The sequence below is a fragment of the Taudactylus pleione genome, unplaced genomic scaffold (assembly GCF_031769625.1).
Source record: "Taudactylus pleione unplaced genomic scaffold, aTauple2 ptg000117l, whole genome shotgun sequence".
Classification (NCBI taxonomy): domain Eukaryota; kingdom Metazoa; phylum Chordata; class Amphibia; order Anura; family Myobatrachidae; genus Taudactylus; species Taudactylus pleione.
The window spans coordinates 5,095,011-5,100,861 of record NW_028284519.1 but is presented as its reverse complement, the minus strand read 5'-3'; positions in this window follow the sequence as shown (position 1 = coordinate 5,100,861).

Here is a 5,851-nt window from a genome sequence, read left to right as displayed (position 1 = left end):
CTATGTATAGATGACCAGTTTTTAGATATGGGCAAACCATAGAAGCAATTACTTTTTCAGAGTACAAGAAAACGAGTGAGTGACTGATCCTATAGAGAGGTGTCAGGCAGGCTCAGTCCTGCTGGCTACCTGGCTGCTGCTGATCAGAGTATTGCTGGCTGATCACATGAATATATGTGTATGCAGGCACTGAAGAGATTTTAATAAACAAATATGCATGTGTATATATGAGTGTGTGTGTATATATATATATATATATATACATGCTCTAGGAAAAGTTGCAGAATTTAAAATATTTTATGAACATAATCTGTCACGTACAATGCAATAAAGATTGATCAGCACTCAACCAGCCTGTTTCCACTTGTAATGCTCCGATCAGTCAGTATGTCAGACTGCTCTCTGGCAACTTTGTCCATGGATGTCGGTGTCAGTGGAACTGCGTGTTTTGATGCCGACACACCCACTGCCTTAAGTCATTTCCCTAGTCACGACCCAGGAATGCCCATCGAAATTGCATGGATCTCCATGCAAATTCGATCTTTTTGAGGTGGTCAAAGGTAGGCGGGTAACTCCTCCATGTTGCTAGCCACACCCAATGGCACAGACCACACCCCCTGTGCATACAACACTCGCACATCACTGGTCACACCCACTCATTAGTCACACCCCCACTGTGCTGGTCATACCTCCTGCGGCTGCACACAATAGGCCCTTCATAAATTTCTGCTCCAGGCCCATGTGGTCCCTAATCTGGTACTGATATTAACGTGTATTTTACAAACATTAACAATGGTGATTATATCATTCTGCATTTGATTTTAAAGCATACTATGACTAAAGCACGCCTTTTTATAGTCCTTTCTAAATATGCACAATGTTTTATGTATGGTTGCCTCAGTAATTCTGTGTATTTTTCAAAGATTTTAGCCTTAATAAATGTGTTTGTTTTATCATATCTACATGTTAAAGATGTTAAGGTCTGTAAACTTATTATTATTATCTATTTGCACCAGGCATCTGTTATAGAAATACCAATGCTGTCTGAAATACCCTGATTTTCTAGGTATATCGTCATTAATATAATATCTGCAAACTCCAGAGTGTCTTAAGATCTGACTATATAACTATATATTATATCTTAGATTCATGGGATGCTGTTTAGACTCTGTTTGTTTGTATTAGAATTTTATGACTTCCATTTGGTGTGGGGTGAGGTTATTGGAGGTGGGTTCAATTAGTAACTACACATGTATGCTTCACTATAGATTTAGTAGGTTACAGGCTGCAAGCCTGTTACAAGGCTGCATAGTTTTTTATTTCAAAAGCTGCATACACACACAACGATTTAGTAAATGAACGATTTTAGTAAATGATTTTTGTTCATTTTTCAAGGTAAAATCAACGAAAATCGTTTACTAAAATCGTTCATTTACTAAATGAATGAACAATTTTTGTGAACTACAAACGATTTTTGCATATTCCCTTACTGAAAATCGTTGAGTTGGTCAGTCTGACTAAACTACAAACGTGAACGCGTAATCATTCATCGTTTTAACTCAGAAAGTGAACGATTTTTTTCAATGATTGATCGATAAACAATATCGTTATTGATAATCGTTCAAAAAATCGTTGTGTGTGTGTGTGCACCTAAAGTGTTTTTTTTTTCTAAGTGATATTACATGTACAGCATAATTTAAAGTGTTAGACAGGAGATAAACAGGAGAAACACAGGTGGACAACATTTTAAAAGAACTCTCTATAATTTGGAAAAGAATAAAAAATATCTTCTGAGCTTCTGGATACCATGCAACTCAGCCACCTGCTTTCATTATAATCTGGCACACCTTTTGCCAACACCCTGCTTCAGCATTCCAAGCAACTACCAATTTGCTGCACATTTAATTTTTGTATCTATGTTTTTCTACTCTACACTGTTTAAATCATTCCAGTACCACTGTCTATTTATTTCTATACCACTGTAGTATCTACCATTGTTTCACACCTATAAATTTTTTTGTATACTTTATCCTACTTCTAAAGTCCTCCAACTTTAACAGCTCTAAACTGTTTTTGTTTATAATATACTATTGTAGTTGTGCCTTTTCATCTACCAGTTGTCACGATCCGGGCGGCGCTGCCACGGAGCACTCGGACCTTACCTGTCCGGGAGCTCTAGCAGGGTCCTTCCTGCGGCGGCTCCTGGAGGTGATCCGGGCGCTGGGGGGCTGATGGCAGCGGACCTCTGTGTTCGCCGGCGGCTGCTGGGCGCCGCCATCTTGCGGCAGACACGTGACCTGGGGGAAGCCTATCCCATCCCTGCATTGCTCTGTGAGCTCCAGCCAATCCCTGCACAACCCATGGTACTTAAGGGTGCCTTGCACACTCTTTCCTTGCCAGTGCAACGTCGTACACAGCGTGAGCTGTGTGTTAGTTCCTGAGCTCCTGTCCGCTGCAGGTTGTCACAGTCTGTCTGTATTTGCAGTTCAGCTCCAGCTTGCCTTCCACTGTCCCCAGTTCCAGTGTGTCGCTCTCTGTTCCTGCTCCCCAGGAGGGCCTGCCATCCCCGAGACTCTGGTCCTAGTTCTCCACTCCGGTGCCCGGGTCCGACGTACCTTCACTTCTGCAGTACCTGTCCGGATCTCCTTGTCGTCTCGTCATTCATGATTCGCACCCCCTTGAAACCGGCTTCCTTCCAGTACCAGCAAACCGTTCCACTGACGTCCTCTGTCTCCACACCGGCTCCTAACCCAGACCCAGCCGTGACAGTTTGCACTGGCCCTATGGATATGGCTAGTGGACAGAGTCCTAGTGTGGACCTTTTACAGGGTATTGCCAACCGGCTAGAATGTCTGGAAGCTTCGCAGCGGCAGTTAGCCCAATTCCTGCAAGATATGTCTCTTAGGCAGGACTCCTTACAAGCCTCCCTAGTTACGGTGAACATGCCCGCTGCTACCAACCCACCGTCACTTCCAGTCGCTACTCCTGCTACCACCTCATCGCATTTGCACCTACCCACTCCTAGCAAGTGCGATGGAACGCCTAAACTGTGCCGCGGTTTTTTAAACCAGTGTGACGTTCATTTTACGCTCCAACCATCGAATTTTCCTACTGCCAAGTCTAAGGTAGCCTACATCATCTCTCTGTTGTCCGGTTCAGCCCTGGACCGGGTATCCCCGCTTTGGGAAAGATCTGATCCCTTACTGGACAACTACACCGATTTCCTGACCTTTTCGTAGAATATTCGACGAACCTGGGAGAACTACTTCCGCGTCCACTGAGATTATGCGTCTCCGCCAAGGATCCCGACCAGTCAGCCAATATGTTATACAATTCCAAACCTTGGCATCCGAGCTAAAGTGGAATGAGGAAGCCTTAGTCTCCGCCTTATGGAATGGCCTCTCGGAGAGGTTAAAAGACGACCTTGCCACCCGGGAGGTTCCTGCCAAACTAAACGATATGATTTCTTTCTGCAATAAAGTAGACCTACGTTACCGCGAGAGACAGGCAGAGAGATTCAAGGGAGATCGTTTTAGGTCCCGAGTTACTAGTCCACCTGTGGCACCTTTATCTGAAGCTCCGGCTGACGAACCCATGCAAATTAACCGGACCCGGCTCTCTATTGAAGAACGGCAAAAGCGCCGCCGTGAGAATCTGTGCTTATATTGTGGTGAGCCCGGACATCTGGTCGCCTCCTGTTCTCGGCATCCGGGAAACCCTCGCTCCTAACTGGCACTGGAGACACCAGGTTAGGAGTCCTGTCCTCGTCTCCAATTTTAAACGAATCCGTTATGTCTCTTGTATTAGACTTAAAACAAGGACCTCAAACAATTTTTTCTCTTCTTGATTCAGGAGCCGCTGAAAATTTCATTTCTACCGAATTGGTTCCAGATCTCCAGATCCCTGTCACTCCTCTCACCCAAGCCATCTCCTTATCAGCCGTGGATGGTAGTCGAATATTCAACGGGAATGTCTCCTTACAAACCCAGGCCGTTCAAGTTCGTGTGGGGGCCCTTCATACAGAACTCATTCGCTTCCTGGTGATTCCCAAGGCCTCCCACGGGATAATTCTGGGATATCCGTGGCTATGTAAACATAACCCGCGTATCGACTGGAGTTCCATGCAAGTCACAGCTTGGGGAAACTCCTGCTTTGCCTCTTGCCTCCCTTGTATAAATCCTATTAAAGAGATTAAAATACCAAGAGATTCGTCCGTGCCTCTTCATTATCGGACCTTTTCCGACGTTTTCAGGGCTGATGAACTTCCTCCGCATCGGGACTGGGATTGCCCGATTGATTTGGTTCCCGGCAAGAATCCGCCCCGGGGCCGCATTTATCCCTTATCGTTGCCAGAGACCCAAGCAATGTCTGACTACATACAAGAGAATCTCCAGAAGGGCTTTATTCGGCCATCTACTTCTCCCGCTGGTGCTGGGTTCTTCTTTGTATCCAAGAAGGATGGAGGTCTTCTACCCTGTATCGATTATCGGGGTTTGAACGACATTACCATTAAGAATCGATATCCTCTGCCCCTTATTACTGAATTGTTCGACCGTGTCAAAGGAGCTACAGTATTCACTAAACTGGACCTACGCGGGGCGTCTAACCTCATTAAAATCCGTGCCGGTGATGAATGGAAAACCGCCTTTAACACCAGAGACGGTCACTTTGAATACCTTGTGATGCCATTTGGACTCTGCAATGCCCCCACTGTATTTCAGAACTTTGTAAATGAAATATTCAGAGATTTGTTATATGTTTTCGTTGTCGTTTATCTGGATGACATATTGATCTTCTCTCTTACTAAACATCGCTCTCATGTGAGGGAGGTCCTATCACGTCTGAGGAAAAATCATTTGTACTGCAAACTGGAAAAGTGTGAGTTCGAAGTTCCCTCCATTCCTTTCCTAGGTTATATTATCTCTGGCTCTGGGTTAGAGATGGACCCCAAGAAGGTACGGGCCATCCTGGACTGGTCCCGCCCGGATTCCTTGAAAGCAGTCCAGAGGTTTCTGGGGTTCGCAACTTATTACAGGAAGTTTATCAAAGGATTCTCAACCCTAGCGGCGCCAATTTCTGCCCTTACTCGCAAAGGAGCTAGCCCCTCTGTGGTCTCCAGAAGCGGAGACAGCCTTTCAAATGCTAAAACAAGCGTTCATCTCTGCACCCATCCTGAGACAGCCCGACATTTCCAGACCCTTTTTCTTGGAGGTAGACGCCTCTTCTGAAGCGGTGGGGGCGGTACTGTCCCAGAAGTTCGAAGATAACAGAATCCACCCCTGTGGATATTTCTCAAAAAAATTCTTACTGGCAGAAAGAAATTATCCGATTGCGGAACAGGAACTATTGGCAGTCAAAGCGGCCTTTTCTGAGTGGCGTTATCTCCTCGAGGGAGCCCAGTTTCCCATCACGGTTTACACCGACCATCGGAATCTGCTGTACCTGAAGAACGTCCAGTGCCTCAGTTCTCGCTTAGCTAGATGGGCAATATGTTTCTCCAGGTTTAATTTTATTTTGACCTTTCGTCCTGGAACCCAGAATCTGAAAGCAGACGCTCTTTCCCGTTCGCTCTCCTCCGAAGCTCTCTCCGGTCTTCCTAAGGAAACTCCAGTACTAGAGTCCAAGGTTTTCGCTACTATCCATATCCAGCCACCTCCCGGGAAAACTTTTGTTGCTCCTGCCCTCCGTAAACGACTCCTCACTTGGGCACACACGTCTCGTTTTTCTGGACATACTGGCATCCGCAAGACATTGGAATTCTTGCGCCTTTTTTATTGGTGGCCCGCCATGAAGTCTGAAATTGCCGAATTCATTGCCTCCTGCTCTGCGTGTGCCCAACATAAATCCTCCA